The sequence below is a fragment of the Dermacentor andersoni genome, chromosome 3, assembly GCF_023375885.2.
Source record: "Dermacentor andersoni chromosome 3, qqDerAnde1_hic_scaffold, whole genome shotgun sequence".
NCBI classification, from domain to species: domain Eukaryota; kingdom Metazoa; phylum Arthropoda; class Arachnida; order Ixodida; family Ixodidae; genus Dermacentor; species Dermacentor andersoni.
Window position 1 is genome coordinate 166,845,264 of NC_092816.1, and position 12,252 is coordinate 166,857,515.

A 12,252-nucleotide genomic window follows, 5' to 3' on the forward strand; every position below is an offset into this window, starting at 1 on the left:
TACAGCTGCTCATGTGCCCGGGGAAGTCGATGGCAGCTTCTTTTATAGCGGCAGGGGCGGGGCGCAGAACACCGGCGGTGGCCGATGTGCGCAGGTCCAGGTGGGCTGGGTGTTACGGAAGCAGCAGGAAAGCCCAGCTTATCACAATCCGGCCAAGAAGTGCGATCTGCAAGTACACGAGCGGTCAGAGATGCGCCTTTTCTTTGCCGCTACAGCTGCTCATGTGCCCGGGGAAGTCGATGGCAGCTTCTTTTATAGCCGCAGGGGTGGGGCGCAGAACTCCGGCTGTGGTCGATGTGCGCAGCTCCAGGTCGGCTGGGTGCTACGGAAGCAGCAGGAAAGCCCAGCTTATCACAATCCGGCCAAGAAGTGCGATCTGCAAGTACACGAGCGGTCAGAGATGCGCCTTTTCTGCGCCGCTGCAGCTGCTCATGTGCCCGGGGAAGTCGATGGCAGCTTCTTTTATAGCGGCAGGGGTGGGGCGCAGAACTCCGGCTGTGGCCGATGTGCGCAGGTCCAGGTCGGCCGGGTGTTACGGAAGCAGCAGGAAAGCCCAGCTTATCACAATCCGGCCAGGAAGTGCGATCTGCAAGTACACGAGCGGTTAGAGATGCGCCTTTTCTGCGCCGCTGCAGCTGCTCATGTGCCCGGGGAAGTCGAGGGCAGCTTCTTTTATAGCGGCAGGGGTGGGGCGCAGAACTCCGGCTGTGGCCGATGTGCGCAGCTCCAGGTCGGCTGGGTGTTACGGAAGCAGCAGGAAAGCCCAGCTTATCACAATCCGGCCAAGAAGTGCGATCAGCAAGTACACGAGCGGTCAGAGATGCGCGTTTTCTGCGCCGCTGCAGCTGCTCATGTGCCCGGGGAAGTCGATGGCAGCTTCTTTTATAGCGGCAGGGGTGGGGCGCAGAACTCCGGCTGTGGCGGATGTGCGCAGGTCCAGGTCGGCTGGGTGTTACGGAAGCAGCAGGAAAGCCCTGCTTATCACAATCCGGCCAGGAAGTGCGATCTGCAAGTACACGAGCGGTTAGAGATGCGCCTTTTCTGCGCCGCTGCAGCTGCTCATGTGCCTGGGGAAGTCGATGGCAGCTTCTTTTATAGCGGCAGGGGTGGGGCGCAGAACTCCGGCTGTGGCCGATGTGCGCAGGTCCAGGTCGGCTGGGTGTTACGGAAGCAGCAGGAAAGCCCTGCTTATCACAATCCGGCCAGGAAGTGCGATCTGCAAGTACACGAGCGGTTAGAGATGCGCCTTTTCTGTGCCGCTACAACTGCTCATGTGACCGGGGAAGTCGATGGCAGCTTCTTTTATAGCGGCAGGGGTGGGGCGCAGAACTCCGGCTGTGGCCGATGTGCGCAGGTCCAGGTGGGCTGGGTGTTACGGAAGCAGCAGGAAAGCCCACCTTATCACAATCCGGCCAAGAAGTGCGATCTGCAAGTACACGAGCGGTCAGAGATGCGCCTTTTCTGTGCCGCTACAGCTGCTCATGTGCCCGGGGAAGTCGATGGCAGCTTCTTTTATAGCGGCAGGGGTGGGGCGCAGAACTCCGGCTGTGGCCGATGTGCGCAGGTCCAGGTGGGCTGGGTGTTACGGAAGCAGCAGAAAAGCCCAGCTTATCACAATCCGGCCAAGAAGTGCGATCTGCAAGTACACGAGCGGTCAGAGATGCGCCTTTTCTGTGCCGCTACAGCTGCTCATGCGCCCGGGGAAGTCGATGGCAGCTTCTTTTATAGCCGCATGGGTGGGGCGCAGAACTCCGGCTGTGGTCGATGTGCGCAGCTCCAGGTCGGCTGGGTGTTACGGAAGCAGCAGGAAAGCCCAGCTTATCACAATCCGGCCAAGAAGTGCGATCTGCAAGTACACGAACGGTCAGAGATGCGCCTTTTCTGCGCCGCTGCAGCTGCTCATGTGCCCGGTGAAGTCGATGGCAGCTTCTTTTATAGCGGCAGGGGTGGGGCGCAGAACTCCGGCTGTGGCCGATGTGCGCAGGTCCAGGTCGGCTGGGTGTTACGGAAGCAGCAGGAAAGCCCAGCTTATCACAATCCGGCCAGGAAGTGCGATCTGCAAGTACACGAGCGGTTAGAGATGCGCCTTTTCTGCGCCGCTGCAGCTGCTCATGTGCCCGGGGAAGTCGAGGGCAGCTTCTTTTATAGCGGCAGGGGTGGGGCGCAGAACTCCGGCTGTGGCCGATGTGCGCAGCTCCAGGTCGGCTGGGTGTTACGGAAGCAGCAGGAAAGCCCAGCTTATCACAATCCGGCCAAGAAGTGCGATCAGCAAGTACACGAGCGGTCAGAGATGCGCCTTTTCTGCGCCGCTGCAGCTGCTCATGTGCCCGGGGAAGTCGATGGCAGCTTCTTTTATAGCGGCAGGGGTGGGGCGCAGAACTCCGGCTGTGGCGGATGTGCGCAGGTCCAGGTCGGCTGGGTGTTACGGAAGCAGCAGGAAAGCCCTGCTTATCACAATCCGGCCAGGAAGTGCGATCTGCAAGTACACGAGCGGTTAGAGATGCGCCTTTTCTGCGCCGCTGCAGCTGCTCATGTGCCCGGGGAAGTCGATGGCAGCTTCTTTTATAGCGGCAGGGGTGGGGCGCAGAACTCCGGCTGTGGCCGATGTGCGCAGCTCCAGGTCGGCTGGGTGTTACGGAAGCAGCAGGAAAGCCCAGCTTATCACAATCCGGCCAAGAAGTACGATCTGCAAGTACACGAGCGGTCAGAGATGCGCCTTTGCTGCGCCGCTGCAGCTGCTCATGTGCCCGGGGAAGTCGATGGCAGCTTCTTTTATAGCGGCAGGGGTGGGGCGCAGAACTCCGGCTGTGGCCGATGTGCGCAGGTCCAGGTCGGCTGGGTGTTACGGAAACAGCAGGAAAGCCCAGCTTATCACAATCCGGCCAGGAAGTGCGATCTGCAAGTACACGAGCGGTCAGAGATGCGCCTTTTCTGTGCCGCTACAGCTGCTCATGTGCCCGGGGAAGTCGAGGGCAGCTTCTTTTATAGCGGCAGGGGTGGGGCGCAGAACTCCGGCTGTGGCAGAAGTGCGCAGGTCCAGGTCGGCTGGGTGCTACGGAAGCAGCAGGAAAGCCCAGCTTATCACAATCCGGCCAGGAAGTGCGATCTGCAAGTACACGAGCGGTCAGAGATGCGCCTTTTCTGTGCCGCTACAGCTGCTCATGGGCCCGGGGAAGTCGATGGCAGCTTCTTTTATAGCGGCAGGGGTGGGGCGCAGAACTCCGGCTGTGGCCGATGTGCGCAGCTCCAGGTCGGCTGGGTGTTACGGAAGCAGCAGGAAAGCCCAGCTTATCACAATCCGGCCAAGAAGTGCGATCTGCAAGTACACGAGCGGTCAGAGATGCGCCTTTTCTGTGCCGCTACAGCTGCTCATGTGCCCGGGGAAGTCGATGGCAGCTTCTTTTATAGCGGCAGGGGTGGGGCGCAGAACTCCGGCTGTGGCCGATGTTCGCAGCTCCAGGTCGGCTGGGTGTTACGGAAGCAGCAGGAAAGCCCAGCTTATCACAATCCGGCCAAGAAGTGCGATCTGCAAGTACACGAGCGGTCAGAGATGCGCCTTTTCTGCGCCGCTGCAGCTGCTCATGTGCCCGGGGAAGTCGAGGGCAGCTTCTTTTATAGCGGCAGGGGTGGGGCGCAGAACTCCGGCTGTGGCCCATGTGCGCAGGTCCAGGTCGGCTGGGTGTTACGGAAGCAGCAGGAAAGCCCAGCTTATCACAATCCGGCCAGGAAGTGCGATCTGCAAGTACACGAGCGGTCAGAGATGCGCCTTTTCTGTGCCGCTACAGCTGCTCATGTGCCCGGGGAAGTCGATGGCAGCTTCTTTTATAGCGGCAGGGGTGGGGCGCAGAACTCCGGCTGTGGCCGATGTGCGCAGGTCCAGGTGGGCTGGGTGTTACGGAAGCAGCAGGAAAGCCCAGCTTATCACAATCCGGCCAAGAAGTGCGATCTGCAAGTACACGAGCGGTCGGAGATGCGCCTTTTCTGTGCCGCTACAGCTGCTCATGTGCCCGGGGAAGTCGATGGCAGCTTCTTTTATAGCGGCAGGGGTGGGGCGCAGAACTCCGGCTGTGGCCGATGTGCGCAGCTCCAGGTCGGCTGGGTGTTACGGAAGCAGCAGGAAAGCCCAGCTTATCACAATCCCGCCAAGAAGTGCGATCTGCAAGTACACGAGCGGTCAGAGATGCGCCTTTTCTGCGCCGCTGCAGCTGCTCATGTGCCCGGGGAAGTCGAGGGCAGCTTCTTTTATAGCGGCAGGGGTGGGGCGCAGAACTCCGGCTGTGGCCGATGTGCGCAGGTCCAGGTGGGCTGGGTGTTACGGAAGCAGCAGGAAAGCCCAGCTTATCACAATCCGGCCAAGAAGTGCGATCTGCAAGTACACGAGCGGTCAGAGATGCGCCTTTTCTGTGCCGCTACAGCTGCTCATGTGCCCGGGGAAGTCGATGGCAGCTTCTTTTATAGCGGCAGGGGTGGGGCGCAGAACTTCGGCTGTGGCCGATGTGCGCAGCTCCAGGTCGGCTGGGTGTTACGGAAGCAGCAGGAAAGAACAGCTTATCACAATCCGGCCAAGAAGTGCGATCTGCAAGTACACGAGCGGTCGGAGATGCGCCTTTTCTGCGCCGCTGCAGCTGCTCCTGCGCCCGGGGAAGTCGATGGCAGCTTCTTTTATAGCGGCAGGGGTGGGGCGCAGAACTCCGGCTGTGGCCGATGTGCGCAGGTCCAGGTCAGCTGGGTGTTACGGAAGCAGCAGGAAAGCCCAGCTTATCACAATCCGGCCAGGAAGTGCGATCTGCAAGTACACGAGTGGTCAGAGATGCGCCTTTTCTGTGCCGCTACAGCTGCTCATGTGCCCGGAGAAGTCGATGGCAGCTTCTTTTATAGCGGCAGGGGTGGGGCGCAGAACTCCGGCTGTGGCCGATGTGCGCAGGTCCAGGTGGGCTGGGTGTTACGGAAGCAGCAGGAAAGCCCAGCTTATCACAATCCGGCCAAGAAGTGCGATCTGCAAGTACACGAGCGGTCAGAGATGCGCCTTTTCTGTGCCGCTACAGCTGCTCATGTGCCCGGGGAAGTCGATGGCAGCTTCTTTTATAGCGGCAGGGGTGGGGCGCAGAACTCCGGCTGTGGCCGATGTGCGCAGGTCCAGGTCGGCTGGGTGTTACGGAAGCAGCAGGAAAGCCCAGCTTATCACAATCCGGCCAGGTAGTGCGATCTGCAAGTACACGAGCGGTTAGAGATGCGCCTTTTCTGCGCCGCTGCAGCTGCTCATGTGCCCGCGGAAGTCGATGGCAGCTTCTTTTATAGCGGCAGGGGTGGTGCGCAGAACTCCGGCTGTGGCAGATGTGCGCAGGTCCAGGTCGGCTGGGTGTTACGGAAGCAGCAGGAAAGCCCAGCTTATCACAATCCGGCCAGGAAGTGCGATCTGCAAGTACACGAGCGGTTAGAGATGCGCCTTTTCTGCGCCGCTGCAGCTGCTCATGTGCCCGGGGAAGTCGAGGGCAGCTTCTTTTATAGCGGCAGGGGTGGGGCGCAGAACTCCGGCTGTGGCCGATGTGCGCAGGTCCAGGTCGGCTGGGTGTTACGGAAGCAGCAGGAAAGCCCAGCTTATCACAATCCGGCCAAGAAGTGCGATCTGCAAGTACACGAGCGGTCAGAGATGCGCCTTTTCTGTGCCGCTACAGCTGCTCATGTGCCCGGGGAAGTCGAGGGCAGCTTCTTTTATAGCGGCAGGGGTGGGGCGCAGAACTCCGGCTGTGGCCGATGTGCGCAGGTCCAGGTCGGCTGGGTGTTACGGAAGCAGCAGGAAAGCCCAGCTTATCACAATCCGGCCAAGAAGTGCGATCTGCAAGTACACGAGCGGTCAGAGATGCGCCTTTTCTGTGCCGCTACAGCTGCTCATGTGCCCGGGGAAGTCGAGGGCAGCTTCTTTTATAGCGGCAGGGGTGGGGCGCAGAACTCCGGCTGTGGCCGATGTGCGCAGGTCCAGGTCGGCTGGGTGTTACGGAAGCAGCAGGAAAGCCCAGCTTATCACAATCCGGCCAAGAAGTGCGATCTGCAAGTACACGAGCGGTCAGAGATGCGCCTTTTCTGTGCCGCTACAGCTGCTCATGTGCCCGGGGAAGTCGAGGGTAGCTTCTTTTATAGCGGCAGGGGTGGGGCGCAGAACTCCGGCTGTGGCCGATGTGCGCAGGTCCAGGTCGGCTGGGTGTTACGGACGCAGCAGGAAAGCCCAGCTTATCACAAACGGCCAGGAAGTGCGATCTGCAAGTACACGAGCGGTCAGAGATGCGCCTTTTCTGTGCCGCTACGGCTGCCCATGAGAAGCTTTTCCAGATCAAGCGTGGAGATTCCGGCAAAGCTCTGCTGTACACATACAGGCTTTCCAATAAAGCGAGCTCTGAGTGTGTAGGAATGTTCTGTCCGAGTGAGGTCGTTTCCGAATACCATATCGCATAACTTAAATTAATAGACATTACATAAACGAGCCATGAATTGCGTTTATAAAGTCGTATTTGTAAAGTCAGATTGCGTACAGCAGTTGCAATGATCAATTATGGGCGCCTCTGAGACAATTATAGTCCAGACAATTGCTTCCCGACAGAGCAAAGGTACCTGCAGCACTTGCAAAAGAAGAGAAGAGGCCGTGGTGTCAGCAGCGGCTTGTCACTGCCGGTTGCCCTCTGAGTAACATGAATACCTTTCTAAGCTTGCAGGGTATCTGTTTTCAGCAAAAAAAACTGTGCGTGATTCATGTCAAATGAACAGCAAGTCATGCACCTGTAGGTAATAAATACAGCGTATGCCGTACAGCACACGACGCGAAGAGCAGGTGGTTGTTCATTTCGTCAGTAGCTGCGAATAAGCACGTGCCTCCAAACTGCCCTTTTCAGACCTGAATAAGAAAAATCGATTAAATGCTATGTACCACCAAATTAATTCATAATTCGCAGAAAGGTTGCTCATTGTACGAAGAACATACTGAGATAAAAAAAATTGAAGTAAAGAATGCAATGCCTCCTTCAATAAATAACGTCACGTTTTCTGAGGCCTTCTGAGTGCTAATTTCTTGTGCTATTTTTTTTTAACACATCGTGAAACGTACAATTTTTTCGCTTTATCATGACTAATCACTTATCACTAATTTTTGCAGATTTCAGGGAGTGCATCGCCACCATTCCAGGTAGGCAATTTACCTTCATTGGGCACGATTGTGCACAATAAATTACATGGCAAGCTTTTTGAACAGTTTTCGTTTTCTAAGTCATTACAGTTGTCATTGTACGAGCGCTATATTGGCTTGATGAGCGCTTTTGCTTAAATGACTCGTTGTGGGACACCCTACTAGCCCCATATGTGGAGATAAATACAAAAAAAAACCAATTTGGTTACTAAAATAAAACCTACCTCAAGTTATCTCATGCCTTCTTTTTTACAGACCCGCATTATTTCTCCGTACCTGTGCAGTGTTGTGTCGTCCCTTCTGTAAACATGGAAAATTATTAAATTAAATTATGAGGTTTTACGTGCCAAAATCGCTTTCTGGTTATGAAGCACGCCGTAGGGGGGGACTCCGGAAATTTGGACCGCCTGGGGTTCCTTAACGTGCACCTAAATCTAAGTACACAGGTGCTTTCGCATTTCGCCCCCATCGAAATGCGCCCGCAGTGGCCGGGATCCGACCCCACTACCTCGTGCTTAGCAGCCCAACACCATAACCACTAAGCAATCGCGGCGGGTGTAAACATGGAACATGTTGCCTTTTGGAATGGACCAAAAGTCGGCTTGCACAAATGCAAACAATATGAAAATAAAAGAAATGCAAGTTTATTGTAGCTTGGGTAGTGATCAGAGAAATAGAATTGGAAAATGGAGATTCATGAAAGCAGTTAAAACAATGCAGTCAAGCAGTACTTAAGTAATAGTTCAAGGAAGCTGTGCAGAGCATGAAGGAGTCAAGTTTGGTTAAGCAAACATTACTTTACCTGTTCTCAATTTCTTCTTCCTCATTCAGGAGGCCAGCTGCTGCAATGGCTTATGCCAGTTTCCGGTTGCTTGGCTACAGTTGAAACGAATAAAAAGAGAAACCAGACTGATTCGCGAGCGTAGGGCTTTGAAAGAAGCAGTAAAAAATACATCTGGAAAAAAGAAAGACAAAAAGGAAAAGAAGAAAAAGGGAAAGAAGAAAAAGGGAAAGAAGAAAAAGGAAAAGAAGGAAAAGGAAAAGAAGAAAAAGGAAGAGAGCTAAATACAAAACGCTGGTGATGCCACTCCCTTTTGGAAATCACTTGGTGGAGGGGACACTAACACAGGCAGCACCAGTAACGCAGTTCACTTGGTACAACCTTGGTTTGCGAGGGCGGTGGACAGCAGCAAGGGTACCATGTGCCGATTAGTAACGCGTACACGATACTTGGAGGTTGTTCAAGGCTCATTCATTCTTAAACAGAACGACACGGCGGAAGGTTCTTTTCAATGCTCATTGAAAAGCTATAAATCAGAATTGCTGTGATTCTTTTATTTGCGGGCTACAGACATTGAGGCGGCAAGTTGATATTTTTATGTCTATATACTTTGTGGGGTAAGTATTTATGGACGCCGAGTTATCTTTAGCACTTCCCTCACTTGTCAGCCATTGCGAAAATTCCTAAAAATTGTTCACATTGTGATTTGGAAAAAAAAAGAAGTTCTGCTACATATTTTGTACTTTTTATGCTTCCATTCACTTTTGCTTACGGGAATTGAAGAATGCGATGTTCAATAAAAATTTCCTGATTTCCTTCCCTCGTCTAATGTGCTGTACTATTTCGTCAATTGTATTGGACTTATTTTGGGAAGCTTTTCTTGTTAAATAAATAATCATCAAACAAGACATAATACATATACAATGATTGTTCCTCATACTCTACAGTAGCTGCTGTATTCCCATTGTATGCCGTTGAACTGTTAGTTGCAGGTTGCACCTATTTAAACGATCCGAAAATTGCATGCCTGGAACATGGTTTGAGAAAAACATCAAATTATTAAACTTCTGGATGCGCAATATGTCTAGTGCTTATCCAAAGCGCGTTCGCACTCTTCAACACCCAAATTAAGCAACAGTGGCTAGATGCACACTATCCATGTCCTCTTCCGTGTTGCTAGCCTTTTATTTTCTAACATTAAATAAACATAAATTCCTCGTCCTTGAGCTTACTATCACTGTAATTCGCCCGCTGACTTTCCAACTTATTTCTGTACGTAGTGGAAAATGGGTTATCAGCTGCACGAGTGAAACGTGATGTCATCAATAAAACGGAGGCCACGCCGACAATCTCATCCGATGCCAACACGCACCAGACCATTGTTTCAGGCATACAAGTGCACTCGGGAAAAATTGGTTATTGCTTTTGCGACACGTCATTGGCGACTGTAAACGCCTGATACCGTGCAATAAGCACTGACATATATTCAAGATAAAATAACTTCTTGTAGGTGTGTTTAAATTGCACTAGTGAAGAACACTCGGAAAACCACTTTTATGGCACCACGACCATGACCATGACGATGGCACCGCGACCATGAGCACACACCTAGTGACCCATTGCTGGCATACAACTTGGGCCGCTAAGCCGGTGTAAGACAGACAGACAGACAGACAGACAGACAGACAGACAGACAGACAGACAGACAGACGGTCGTTTGGTCGGACGGGCTCAATCGCCTGAAGTAAGTAAGCATTGCTAATCGACATGTACAAATTATCGACCCCTCTTGCTTGGGTTACGCTTGAAATCAGTCTGCGAAGGAGCAACTTAAAACGCGCACTAAAAAAACACGCTGTTCGTCTGCCACCACCACCGGGTCTCTGCGTCTTATGCATCTAAAATGTTTATACAATGTTAGACGCAACGTTACTAGACTAGCTTCAGTTTTCAAACTCGACGCCGTTGCGCGGAACCGCCACCCACCCGCGCCTTCGTGGCGCTGCAGTCGCGCCCAGCTTCACTTCCTCACTAGCCGGCTACGCGGGCGGGCCCGACTAAGCACGCGGTGCAGCGTTGGTGGATTCTGTGGTTCGTTGTTGACGGCGAATTTCAGCAAGCATGTCATCCGAAAAACTGTAGCCTTCGCCGAGTTTGTTAAGAATATTAGCAGGCGATGCCGACGTGCTGAGTTCCTGGCTATCGCTGAGGCGGCTATCGGAACGATGTCGACAGTTAGGCGCGCCACTTTTTCTGTGCTCCCAGCAATGCGACACTTCGCTAAGCGTGGAACAGAGCGATTCCTTATGCCGACCGGGAACTCTGCGAAATCCACGGCACACGCTCGTGACACTGCTCCCGCGTTCGTCGTAGTCGTCGTCTTCCACAGCTGGCTGCGCTGCCGTTCATCATACCAGCGTAGAATTTCACTTCTCTTCTGTCGTCGTAATGGGGAGGCCGCGTTTGCGGGGGTATGAGCCATTGTTTAAGGGAGTATGAGCCACTCATTGTCTTACGTAGCGGGCATATTTATATTTCCAAGAAATTTAATTTCGAAGAATCACAAGCGGCAAATGGCGGGCGAAGGCTGCTAACCACGCCGCCGAGCAAACTCGAGACATCGAACGCAAGTGATAACGGCGGACAGTGGACATATACCGTCAGTGACGTCGTTCTCGCCGTCGCAGCCGATTGTGCGTGCAACCTCATAATTGAGAAATACTTCTTCACCGAGTGGAAGAGCCGACGATGATTTTTTTTTTCTTTTTTTGCGGCTTGTGTTTTCAAAGACTGACCTCACCTTTCTTTTTGTAGCGCTTCTTTGGCGTGGTGAGAAGCTTCGGTGTGGATGAAGATTATCCTACAATCACGTACTTTGGCCAGATCTTCAGGCGCCTGAATCTAAACTGCGCGAAACGTTAAGACGACAGGAAGAAACACACGACATTTAGAAACGCAGCTTCTGCGCTTCGCTGTATGCGTTTATTCCTTTCGTGCAGTTTACCCTTCTTTCAGTATGAACCAACTGGCCCGATAAATCTTATTGCTGTAGGTGGATACCACTTTCTCATGGTATCACTAATTCGGACAAGGGAAAACGCCAGCGAGCGTAAAACACGCGCAAACTGCCCGTCCGCACGAGCTCAAGGCTGCGGCGAGGCGTCTGCAGTGGAGCTCGATGGAACGGTGCGGCCATCTGGCGGATGTCACAGAAGTGGCGACAGCGGCTGTAGGCGCGCGGGCGGAGAGGTTTACAACTGAAGCTAGTCTAGTAACGTTGGTTCGACGCGTTGACAACACGACTTAGTTTTCCAGACACTGAAAATAAGGGAAGTATGTTTCGGCGGTTTGAAAAAAAAAAAAAGCAAGGCATACTCGCCAATGCCTATTGGCAAGTACGAGTAAATTTGACATGGATAATATAGCGATAGCTAAAATCCACACTGACTTACACGAAGACATCTGAGAGGCCAGAGAACAAGAAAAATTGTCTAAATAGGAACGCACTCTACCAGCTAAAACTAATCTGAATTCACGCAAAGTCAGAACTTTGTGCAGCCAAGAAATCATACAGTTATCATAGCTGTGCTTTCATGCGTCTGGTGCATGCAAATCCATATTAATTTAGCCAGTACAAGCTCAAAGAACAAGCTCAAAACAAGCATTCGAACCACAAAAAAAATTCGCTGGACACCCACTTTCGCAGGGCCAGGAGGACGATTCAATTTTTATAAGATAGAGATATTTCTAACCCTAACACTTCACAAGGCTGCTTGCTAATCACGATAGATGTTGCGCCACTTTGCACCGCAAGCTCTATTCCCAGTGGCATTGGTGCCATAGGTCGTACTTGTGACAAGTTAAATTTTGTTCATTGACAATTTGGCTCCACTCTCTCATATTTGCTAAAACTCACACTTTAACTTAGTAACATTGAGTTTGACTTCAAACACTGTACTAACAAACCAATGGCACATTGAGGGACACAAAAATTGGGCATAATTGAGTCAACATTTCTTTTTTTTTGGAAAGAGAACTTTTCCCGAGCCAAAAACTCAAGCTTTCTTATTAACACCGCCACATGGATGCTATTTACTTGATTTGCACCACGGAGAACCTGAACTCCCCTGAATCCACACTTTGCTTCATTTCATACGTGTCTGACTTAAGCCAGGCCCATGCGTCAATTTCGTTTTTGCATTCCTATTCGATTCTGAGAATCAACATTTGAACGTCATAGTGCACGAAGCTAGTTTTCTTTTTAATTCGAACGCAATTCAGCGACCTGTCACGCACA

The 12,252-nt window shown here is 52.6% G+C and overlaps 1 long non-coding RNA gene across 1 annotated transcript in view; it reads left to right on the forward strand.

Annotated features, from left to right (window-relative positions):
* The window catches only part of LOC126524492 (uncharacterized), a 54,254-nt gene extending 45,480 nt beyond the window's left edge, over nt 1-8,774 (forward strand). The window contains exons 4-5 of the long non-coding RNA XR_011893150.1: nt 7,145-7,174; nt 8,006-8,774. This is a non-coding gene — a long non-coding RNA (uncharacterized lncRNA). The remainder of the gene's footprint in view (nt 1-7,144; nt 7,175-8,005) is intronic.
* The last annotated feature ends 3,478 nt before the right edge of the window (nt 8,775-12,252 follow it).